A 12,028-nucleotide genomic window follows, 5' to 3' on the forward strand; every position below is an offset into this window, starting at 1 on the left:
TTCTTTACTTACATTTCAATTGTTATTCCCTTTCCCTGTTTCCTGTCGATAAGCCCCTATCCTCTCCCCCTCCCCTATATGGGTATGCCCTTCATCTGAAAGATCCCCAGAGCAGGGAGACCCTCACTCAAGTCTCGGGATGACGCGACCCCCCTGCCAAGAACTCACACAAGACCATCCTTGCTGTAATCACATGAAGTTCATTGATAGGAACCAGTGCACTGGGGTCGAGACTCATATCCCATGCAGGGCAGTGGAGTTTGACCACCAGAGGCTGGGAGAAAGAGTATTTAAAGGAAGAGGCTGTGAGCCCCAGGGGATGAGGGGATGTCAAAGGGGAATGTCAAAGATACCACAAGTTACAGGATTGTTTTATGGCTCCAGGAGATAAGGGGATGCCAAAAGGTTTCATGGCCCCCTGGTTCCTGGAACAGAGCTACTAAATCAGGAGAAGGGTCGGTTCCTCAGGTCCTCACTATTTTTATCTCTTGTCCTATCAGGGTAAAAGTTTGTCAGAGTTGATGAAGCATCTGCATTTGAAACACATCTGGTTAGGCTTGGGCAGCAGGTTTCCTGGAATGCTCTCTGCAGGATGCAATGGCTGGAAGGCACAGTGGGGGCTTAAACAAACATCACAGGGGCAGAACAGTTACTCACACCGGGTGATAATCGAAGTAGTTCTCCTGTATTTTTAACAATCTGTCTTCCTGAGGCAGGTCCTGTTGCTGAGTTTTGCGCTAATTTAAAACTCTATCTCTCACATCCATCCCCCTTACTGCCCCCTCCATATTCCCCTGCCCTGGGGGTCCAACCTTGGCAGGACCAAGGGCTTCCCCTTCCACTGGTGCCCCAACAAGGCTATTCTCTGCTACATATGCTGTTGGAGCTCTGTTTAGTCCCTGGGAGCTCTGATTGTTTGTCATTGTTGTTCTTATGGGGTTGCAAGCTCCTTCAACTCTTTCAATACTTCTTCTACTTCTCCCCAAGGGGTTCCTGTTCTCAGTTCAGTGGTTTGCTGCTAGCATTGACCTCTGTATTGGACATGCTCTGGATGTATCTCTCATGAGAAATCTCTATCCAGTCCCTTTCAGCGTGCATTTTTTTTTTGCTTCATCAATCTTATCTAGTTTTGGTGGCTGTATATATATGGGCCACATGTGGGGCAGCCTCTGAGTGGCCATTCCTTCACTCACTGCTCTAAACTTTGCTTCCATATACCCTCCTATGGGTATTTTTTTCCCATTTTAAGAAGGAGTGGGAGCATCCGCATATGGTCATCCTTCTTCTTGAGCTTCCTGTGGTCTGTGGATTGCATTTTGGGTAGTTCCAGCTTTTTGGCTAATATCTACTTATCAATGAGTGCATACCAAGTGCTTTTTTTTTCTGTGATTCGGTTACCTCACTCAGGATGATATTTTCTTTCTTTTTTTTTTTTTGGTTCTTTTTTTTTTCTTTTTTTTTTTTTCGGAGGATGATATTTTCTAGTTCATTCCAGTTGCCTATGAATTTCATGAAGTCATTGTTTTTGATAGCTGAGTAGTCCTCTATTGTAGAAATGTATCACATTTTTTGAATCCATTCCTCTGTTGAAGAGCATCTGGGTTCTTTCCAGCTTCTGGCTAAAAGGCTGCTATGAACATCGTGGAGCGTGTGTCTTTGTTGTATGTTGAAGCATCTTTTGGGAATATGCCCAGGAGAGGTATAGCTGAGTCCTCAAATAGTTCAATGTCCAATTTTCTGAGTAACCTCCCACCAACAATGGAGGAGTGTCCCTCTTTCTCCACATCCAGGCCAGCATCTGCTGTCACCTGAGTTTTTGATCTTAGCCATTCTGATTGGTGTAACGTGGAATCTCAGGGTTGTTTTGATTTGCATTTTCCTGATGACTAAGGATGTTGAACATTTCTTTAGGTACTTTTTGGCTATTCGATATTCCTCAGCTGAGAATGTTTTGTTTAGCTCTGTACCCCATTTTTAATAGGGTTGTTTGACTCTCTGGAGTCTAACTTCTTGAGTTCTTTGTATATTTTGGATATTAGCCCTCTATCTTTTCCCAATCTGTTGGTTGCTGTTTTGTCCTAATGACAGTGTCATTTGCCTTACAGGAGTTTTGTAGTTTTATGAAGTCCAATTTGTCCATTCTTTATCTTAGAGCATAAGCCATTGGTGTTTTGTTCAGGAAATTTTCTCCAGTGCCCATGTGTTCGAGACTCTTCCCCACTTTTTCTTCTATTAGTTTGAGTGTATCTGGTTTGATGTGGAGGTCCTTAATCCACTTGGTCTTAAGCTTTATACAGAGTGATAAGAATGGATCAATTTGCATTCTTCTACATGCTGAACTCAAGTTGAACCAGCACCATTTGTTGAAAATGCTATCTTTCTTCCATTGGATGGTTTTGGCTCCTATCCCAAAGATTAAGTGACCATAGATACTTGGGTTCATTTCTGGGTCTTCAATTCTATTCCACTGATCTATCTGCCTGTATCTGTACCAATACCATACAGTTTTTATGACTATTGCTCTGTTATACTGTTTGAGTTCAGGGAGGTGATTCCCCCAGATATTCTTTTATTGTTGAGTATAGTTTTAGCTATCCTGGGTTTTTTGTTATTCCAAATGAATTTGCAAATTGCTCTTTCTAGCTCTATAAAGAATTGAGTAGGAATTTTGATGGGGATTGCATTGAATCTGTAGATTGCTTTTGGCAAAATGGCCATCTTTACTATATTAAACCTGCCAATCTATGAGCAAGGAAGTTGTTTCCATCTTCTTGTTCTAGAGTTTTTAGGTGTGCTGTCAAGTTGCTGGCATATGCTCTCTCCTGTTTCTTCTTGCAGGCATGCAGAGCTATGAGTTTTCCTCGTAGCACTGACTTCATTGTGTCCCATAAGTTTAGGAACGTTGTATCTTCATTTTCATTAAATTCTAAGAAGTCTTTAATCTCTTTCTTTATTTCTTCCTTGACCAAGTTGTCATTGAGTAGAGCATTGTTCAACTTCCATGTATATGTGGGCTTTCTGTCATTATAGTTGTTATTGAAGACCAGTCTTAGTGCCTGGTGATCTGATAGGATGCATGGAATTATTTCTATCTTCCTGTATCTGTTGAGGCCTGTTTTGTGACCGATTATATGGTCAATTTTGGAGAAGGTACCATGAGATGCTGAGAAGAAGGTATATCCTTTTTGATTTAGGATGGAGTGCTCTATAAATATCTGTTAAATCCATTTAGTTCATAACTTCTGTTAGTTTCTCTATGTCTCTAATATCTGTTTCCATGATCTGTCCATTGATGAGAGTGGGATGTTGAAATCTACTACTGTCAGGTGAGATGTAATGTGTACTTTGAGCTTTAGTAAGGTTTCTTTTATGAATGTAGGTGCCCTTGCATTTGGAGCATAAATATTTAGGATTGAGAGTTCATCTTGGTGGATTTATCCTTTGATGAATATGAAGTGTCCTTCCTTATCTTTTTAAATGACTTTTGGTTGAAAGTCAATTTTATTTGATATTAGAATGGCAACTCCAGCTTGTTTCTTTGAGCCATTTGCTTGGAAAGTTGTTTACTAGCCATTTACTCTGAGGTAGTGTCTGTCTTTGTCTCTGAGGTGTGTTTCCTGCATGCAGGAAAATGCTGGGTCCTCTTTACATATCCATTATGTTAGTCTACGTCTTTTTATTGGAGAATTGAGTCCGTTGATATTGAGAGATATTAAGAAATAGTGGTTGTCGCTTCCTGTTATTTTTGTTGTTAGAGGTGGAATTATGTTTATTTGTCTCTCGTTTGGTTTCATTGCAAAGAAATTATATTCTTGCTTTCTGTACGGTATAGTTTCTTTCCTCATGTTGGAGTTTTCCATCTATTATCCTTTGTAGGGCTGGATTTGTAGAAACATGTTGTGTAAATTTGGTTTTGTCACAGAATATCTTGGTTTCTCCATCTATATTGAGAGTTTTCCTGGAGATAGTAGCCTAGGTTGTATTTGTGTTCTCTTAGGGTCTATATGACATCTGTCCAGGCTCTTCTGGCTTTTATAGTCTCCGGTGAGAAGTCTGGTGAAATTCTTATAGGTCTGCCTTTATATGTCACTTGACCTTTTTCCCTTACTGCTTTTAATATTCTTTCTTTGTTTTGTGCATTTGGTGTTTTAACTATTATGTGACGAGAGGAATTTCTCTTCTGGTTCAATCTATTTGGAGTTCTGTAGGCTTCTTCTATGTTTATGGGCATCTCTTTCTTTCGGTTAGGGAAATTTCCTACTATAATTTTGTTGAATATATTTACTGGCCCTTTAAGTTGGGAGCCTTCACTTTCTTCTATACTTCTATCCTTAGGTTTGATTTTCTCATTGTGTCCTGGATTTCCTGGATGTTTTGGGCTAGGAACTTTTGCATTTTACATTATCTTTGACAGTGTGTCAATGTTTTCTATGGTATCTTCTGCCCTGAGATTCTCTCTTCTATCTCCTGTATTCTGTTGATGATGCTTGTATCTATGGCTCCTTGTCTCTTCCTTAGGTTTTCAATATCCAGGGTTGTCTCCTTTTGTGCTTTCTTTATTGTTTCTATTTCCATTTTCAATTCCTTCACCTGTTTGGTTATGTTTTCCTGTAATTCTTTCAGGATTTTTTGTGTTTCCTCTATAAGGGCTTCTACTTCTTTACTTGTGTTTTCCTGCATTTTGTTAAGAGAGTTCTTTATATCTTTCTTAAAGTCTTCCATCATTATCAAAAAATGTGATTTTAAATCTAAATCTCGCTTTTCTGGTGTGTTTGGATATCCAGTATTTTCTTTGGTGGGAGAACTGGGCTCTGATGATGCCAAGTAGTCTTGGTTTCTGTTGCTTAGGTTCTTGCGCTTGCCTCTAGCCATTGGGTTGTCTCTGATGTGTGTTTGTCTTGCTGTTTCTGAGAGTGACTTGACCCTGCTATAGGCCTTTGTGTCAGCACTCCTCTAGAACTGTTTTCCTCCTTTCTTTCAGCCTTTTCTGAGAACAAGTGCTGTCATTTCAGGTGTGTTGGTGCTCCTGGGGACTGTCTTCCAGCTCTAGGCATGGGCAGGAATCAATGGGTCCTGCCCCTGATTGCTCCTAGGTCCTTGCACCCAGGGGGCACAGTTGGCACTATATGATTCCCTCTTGGGTCTGGACTGTGGGCAGAGGGTAGTCTCCTCTGACTTCTCAGGAGTGTCCAAACTTCTGAGGGTCCAGCTCTCTCCCCAATGGGATTTGGGTGCAGGGAGCTGTTTGAACAGTTCAGTTTGATCCTGGGCACAGACCAGAACCGCAGGTATCAGCAACTGTCTGTTCCTATATACCTGTGTCCAGAGGCCCTGTGCCATTTCCCCTTGGACTGGGGATGTGGGCAGAGGTGTGCAGAAGTGGCAGTCTGTGCTGCGGACTCAGGATGTCTACATTCCTGGGTGTTTAGCTCTCTTCCTCATGGGATTTGGGTGCAAGAAACTCCAGTGTTAATTTCTTAAACCAACCAGCCTAATATAAAGGTAACAAGACTGCTGAGAAATCAGCTAATACAGACAGCTAGGAAACCACACAAGGTGAGGCTGGGTGCTAGCCTACCAGATACCACATGTATCTCAAACCATGGTGTGATCCTATCTCTCCACAGCTGGAATGTATAAATCCAGGAGCAAAGAGATGCCAACATTTTCTCTTACCATTCTGCCTGGTGACTTTTTTAAATCTTGTGTAAACAACTCAGAGGAATTCTGTGTTCCATGATCATGAGTCTGGACTCAGTAATAAGTCTGGAAACCTTAGTGTCCAGGGAATCATGGTTCTACCAGGAAACATGGTCACCATTCTGATGAATTCTGAGACTGCCCTTTGCCTATGAGTTAATAGACAGAGGAAGGTAGTCGTTCTGTTTGTCAGGGTGATTGAGCTCAATTACCAGAAGGATGTTAAACTGTGCTACACAATGGGAACAGAACTGACCATGCCTGAAAAACAAAAGGGTCACTGGGACACTATAAAGTCTTCCTGTGCCCAGGTCAAAAGAATACTACAACCCAATTAGGATAAAACACCCAAAGACTCAGGTCCTACCACAAAATGAATGTTTGAGTCCTTTTTTCAGGTAAAGCATTCTGCTTGAGTCCATAGTTTAGTTCAGGCTGCTATGGTAGAATACCAATCCCCAGCTGGCTTAGACACTGAGCTGCTCTATTTATATATAGCTCTAGGAGCTGGAAGCCTGACATCAGGCGTCAGCATACTTGTCTTCTAGACTTCTGGTGTATCAACATGTAGCCAAAAGCATGGAGCTGAAAGACTCTCCTTCATCACTCTAAACAATGGCAATAATACCACTCATGAAGATGCCAGAACCTCACCTAACTCTAATTACTCCTCAAAGGCTCTGCCTCCTAGGGGCACATAGGAGTAGGGATTCAACACACAATCATTTTATCTTAATCATCAGGGAAAATGCCAGCAGAAGATGAGGCAAATAAAAGCAATCATGAGTATGAGGTAAGTCTTATAAAGATCAGTCAGGAAGAAGTTATAGCAGCTATATTTTATAGTAATAAATTTTTATCTACCCTCTTCTCTCAGAATCTCATCACCTTAAATGAAGAATAATGGTGATTCTTAACAGTCTAGCATTTAACTGAGTGTGTGATGAAATTGGTAGAATACTGTGAGGAGCTGTCCGAGGAGCTGTCCTCACAGAGATGTGAGGAGCTGTCCGAGGAGCTGTCCTCACATATGTGAGGAGCTGTCCTCACAAACTCCATTACAAGATGGCACCGGCATCCGGCAGAACGCACCTAGTAAAAAGGGCAATACGCAGGCGCCTGGTAACGTCCCTACTCAAAGGGACACGTACGTTTTGGTACGTCATCTGGCATAATTGGCAGCGACCAGTCAGAGAGTGACACGTCCTAGGCGAGGATAGTTTCCTATATAAAAGACGGTTATTCCTCACTCTCCGCATTGTAAGCTTATGCTCTCCCTCTCAAGACGCATTAAAGCTTTTCTGTAGTAGGATCCTGTGTGTACCGCGTCGTTCCTGCTGGCGAGACGTAGCGCAGGACATCTGGTGCCAAAAACCCGGGAAAGACCTCACCATTGTCAGCACCTTCGGAGATCCCTTGGCGACAAGGAGGATTCAGAACTGCAGGTAGATACGTTCGGAGAGGCAGCCCTCTCTTGGACTTTGGTCTGGGGTTGTCACTGCCTTGGGAAGGATTTGTTGAGGCTATAGTATTTGTCCTGGGAGCCACACTATTCTTTATGTTCTGTTTTCACCGTTTTCGCTGTTAAAAGGACGATCACAGCAGCTGAAGGCGCGTCTCAGTCTCTCGTATATAAGTGAGCTTCGCGCAGCTCCCTTTTACCTTCGATTTTGACTATTGAGGAACAAGGACGCGATAAGGCCGACGTAGATAAGCGGCACCGTCCGGGGAGGCACGTGTAAGACTCCCGTACATAAGAGAGCAGCGTGTCCGTCTCTACCCTTTCACCTCACGCCTTGTCAGACAGACGTAGATAAGCCGCCGGCGTTCCTGGCCCATCATGGGATCCTCACAGTCTGTGGTCACGGCCTTGGAAACAGTGTTAAAGCAGAGGAACATCAAAATTGGAGGAGGAACACTTAAAAACTTTGTGAAGGAGGTGGAGAGGGTGGCGCCTTGGTTTGCCTGTTCAGGCTCGTTTACGATTGCCTCATGAAACAAACTTGGAAAAGACCTTGACAGAAAATTGGCGGAAGATGATCTGCGCCTAGGGACCAAAGCTATATGGAAGCTGGTTAAGAATTGTTTAAAGGATGAAACGTGTAAGGCAGCAGTAGTAGAAGGACAGGCCACTCTCGAGGTAGTCTGGGAAAGTCTGTCAGAAACCGAACGTAGTGAGAGGTTGGACGCGCGCAAGAAAAAAGACATCCTAAGAAACAAAAAGTGCCCTCCCGGTAAGTCCAAAGACAAGGGAGCGTTGAAATTTTCAGATTCCAGCACTTCCTCCTCGACACATAAACCAGGAGGGGAGCCAGCCTATACCCTGTGAAAGAGCTAGAAGCGCTGAACCTCGACAGTTCTGAAAGCTCTGAAAATAAAACCTTAGACTCAGAGGAGGAGGCTGAGCTAGATGAGGAAGCAGCTAAATATGAGGAGGAAAGATATTACCCAGATGAATGTAGGGGAAGTAATAGAAGCCTTCTAGCGTGGCCGCCACCAACGGCGCCTCCTCCATATGAGACACACTCACGCGCCTTCTCACTAGTCCCCAAGAGGGTGAGAAGAAAGCTGAGTATGACATTTCCTATCTTTGAGACTCCGGAGGGAGGACGGGTCCATGCCCCTGTTGAATATAATCAGATTAAGGAATTAGCGGAATCAGTTAGAAAGTATGGAGTCACGGCCAACTTTACTCTAACACAACTCGACAGGTTGGCCATGACAGCATTGACACCAGCTGATTGGCAGATGATTGCTAAGGCAGCCCTTGCCAGCATGGGCCAATACATGGAATGGAAAGCGCTCTGGTATGAGGCAGCCCAAACACAGGCCAGAGCAAATGCTACGGCCTTAATACCTGAGCAACAAGAATGGACTTCCGAACTCTTAACAGGACAGGGCCGCTTTGCAGCTGATCAGTCTGCTTACCACTGGGGCGCCTATGCTCAGGTCTCCAGCACAGCTATTAGAGCCTGGAAGGCACTGTCCAGGAGAGGAGGGATTGATAATCAACTTACAAAAATCGTTCAGGGACCCCAGGAAAATTTCTCAGATTTTGTAGCTAGAATGACAGAGGCTGCAGGACGAATCTTTGGCGATCCTGAACAAGCAGCACCACTAATAGAACAGCTCGTTTTCGAGCAAGCCACCCAGGAGTGCCGAACAGCCATAGCCCCCCGAAGAAATAAAGGGCTACAGGATTGGCTTAGAGTTTGCAGGGAACTTGGAGGGCCCCTTACTAACTCAGGCCTGGCGGCTGCCATTCTCCGGTTCCAGCGACGCCCCGTTAAAGGGACGGATAAAAGATCATGCTTTCAATGTGGGAAAACAGGCCATCTAAAAAGAGACTGCAGGATGACAAAAAGAGACAGGGGGTCTGCAACCCTCTGTGTCCGATGTGGCAAAGGCTACCATAGGGCTGACCAGTGCCGATCAGTGAGAGACATTAAAGGCAAACTACTCCCTCCTTTGGAGACTCGATCTAATGAGATGTCAAAAACCGGGCTGGTGGGCCCCCGGTCCCAGGGCCCTCAAAGATATGGGAACCGCTTTCACAGGGCCACGACCCTGGCAGAGGAGGTCCCCCAAGAGGCGACACAAAATTGGACCTGCGTGCCGCCTCAGACTTCTTTCTAATGCCCCAGATGGGCATTCAGCCAATTCCTGCTCAGACTGTGGGGCCTCTACCCCCGGGAACCATAGGCCTTGTCCTTGGGAGAGGATCTCTCGCCCTACAAGGACTGATAGTCCATCCAGGCCTTGTTGAAGCTCAGCGCTCTCTTGATATTCAGATTCTTTGTTCAAGTCCTGATGGGGTTTTTTCCATAAGTAAAGGAGATAGAATAGCACAGTTATTACTCCTTCCGTGCTTCCAGGCCACGATACAGGATATTAAGGGACCCATGGGGTCCACTGGTCATGATTCGGCATATTTGGTGGTTCACCTTAAGAACCGCCCAAAATTGAGCTTAGAAATTAATGGAAAGAAATTCGAAGGCATACTGGATACTGGGGCTGATAAAAGTATAATTTCCTCAAAATGGTGGCCTCAATCATGGCCTACCACAAAATCTTCTCACTCACTACAAGGATTAGGCTACCAGTCATGCCCTATGATCAGCTCTGCCACTCTAACTTGGACAACTGCCGATGGCCGACAGGGACAATTTATTCCTTATGTACTTCCCCTGCCTGTTAATCTTTGGGGGAGGGATGTTATGCAGACCATGGGACTGACCTTATCTAATGAATACCCCCCACAAGTGGCCCACATGATGTCAAGGATGGGCTATAAGGAAGGGAAAGGCCTTGGGCGATTAGAACAGGGTTGTCTCACGCCCATTGAACCGATCGCCAACCCCCATAAACAAGGCCTGGGTTTTTCCTAGGCGCCATTGGGGCAGCACGACCCATACCATGGAGGACGGAAGACACAGTGTGGGTTCCCCAATGGCCATTAACCTCTGAGAAATTACAGGCAGCTACAGGACTGGTGGATGAACAATTAAGATTGGGACATTTTGAGCCCTCTACCTCTCCTTGGAACACCCCAATTTTTGTAATAAGGAAAAAATCAGGAAAATGGCGACTACTCCATGACTTGAGGGCCATTAACGATCAGATGGAATCCCTTGGACCCATTCAGCGGGGCCTTCCTATACTCTCGGCCCTACAAAAAGATTGGAATTTGGTAATAATAGATATCAAGGATTGTTTTTTCTCTATTCCTCTTTACCCCCCAGATAGGCCCAGGTTTGCTTTTACTGTTCCATCAATTACTCATATTGAACCTGATAAAAGATACCAGTGGAAGGTCCTACCTCAGGGCATGGCCAACAGCCCTACGATGTGTCAGTTATATGTTCAGGAAGCCCTCAAACCAATCAGGGAGACCTATCCAAATTTACTGTTAATCCATTACATGGATGATATATTGATGTGTCATAAAGACTTAGAATTACTCAAACAAGCCTATTCCTTATTACAAAAAACCCTTAAACAATGGGACTTACATATTGCTACAGAAAAGGTCCAAATTGCTGACACAGGTCATTTTCTAGGATCCATTATTTTCCCTGATAAGATTATACCCCAGAAACTGGAAATCCGTAGAGACCACCTCCATACTCTTAATGACTTTCAGAAGCTCTTGGGAGATATCAACTGGTTGAGACCATTTTTGAAAATCCCTTCCGCGGAATTAAAACCTTTGTTCGAAATATTGGAAGGGGACGGCCACATCACCTCCCCTCGTGTGCTAACTCCCGCTGCAACCAAGGCCTTACTAAAAGTAGAAGATGCCATAAAACAGGCCCAATTGCAACGCATTGATTGGTCTCTACCTTTTTCACTCTGTGTACTAGATACCAAGGATTTACCCACTGCCGTTTTATGGCAACAAGGTCCACTGTTATGGATCCATCCACATGCTTCCCCTGTGAAGATTATTGATTGGTATCCAGCCGCAGTAGCACATCTGGCTATTAAGGGCCTAAAAGCTGCCATCTGTCATTTTGGGACTCCACCTCAATCCTTGATTATCCCATATACACCCTACCAGGTCCAAACTCTAGCCGCTACCTCTGATGATTGGGCAGTGCTGCTCACATCCTTTACAGGGAAGATAGATAATCATTATATTAAACACCCCCTATTGTGTTTCACAAGATCACAACCTATTGTTTTTCCTCGCATCACATCCCACAAACCATTAAAGGAGGGGATAACGGTGTATACGGATGGGTCAAAAACAGGGGTGGGAGCATATGTGGTAAACTCCCAAGTATTCTCACGACAATATTTTGAAACCTCATCCCCAAGTGGTAGAATGCCTAGTGGTCATGGAGGTCATTGAAAAATTCCAGGTTCCTCTAAATATTGTTTCAGATTCCTCCTATGTGGTTAATGCTGTTAGTATTCTTGAAACCGCCGGTATAATTAAAACCACTAGTAAGGTGGCAGATATTTTCCGAAAAATCCAAATTATCCTATTAAATAGAAGATTCCCAGTATACATTACTCATATACGGGCCCATTCTGGACTCCCTGGCCCAATGAGTTCACAGAATGATTTGGCTGACAAAGCCACAAAAATGATAGCTGTGGCCCTGGCCTCTCCTTTAGAGGCCGCTAAAGCCTTTCATGGCAATTTCCATGTCACCTCAGAAACTTTACGCCACCGCTTCTCTATAACTAGAAAAGAGGCACGTGATATAGTCACCCAATGCCAACAGTGCTGCCAGTTCCTCCCAGTTCCTCACATCAGGGTCAACCTGAGTGGAATACAGCCATTGCAAATCTGGCAAATGGATGTTACTCATAATTCTAC

The 12,028-nt window shown here is 44.1% G+C and overlaps 1 pseudogene; it reads left to right on the forward strand.

The window, feature by feature from the left end:
* Positions 1-7,540: 7,540 nt before the first annotated feature.
* Positions 7,541-9,336, forward strand: LOC148005610 (igE-binding protein pseudogene; annotated as a pseudogene).
* Positions 9,337-12,028: the final 2,692 nt, after the last annotated feature.

This window comes from Rattus norvegicus, chromosome 5 (genome assembly GCF_021556685.1).
Source record: "Rattus norvegicus strain SHRSP/BbbUtx chromosome 5, alternate assembly SHRSP_T2T, whole genome shotgun sequence".
NCBI classification, from domain to species: Eukaryota; Metazoa; Chordata; class Mammalia; order Rodentia; family Muridae; genus Rattus; species Rattus norvegicus.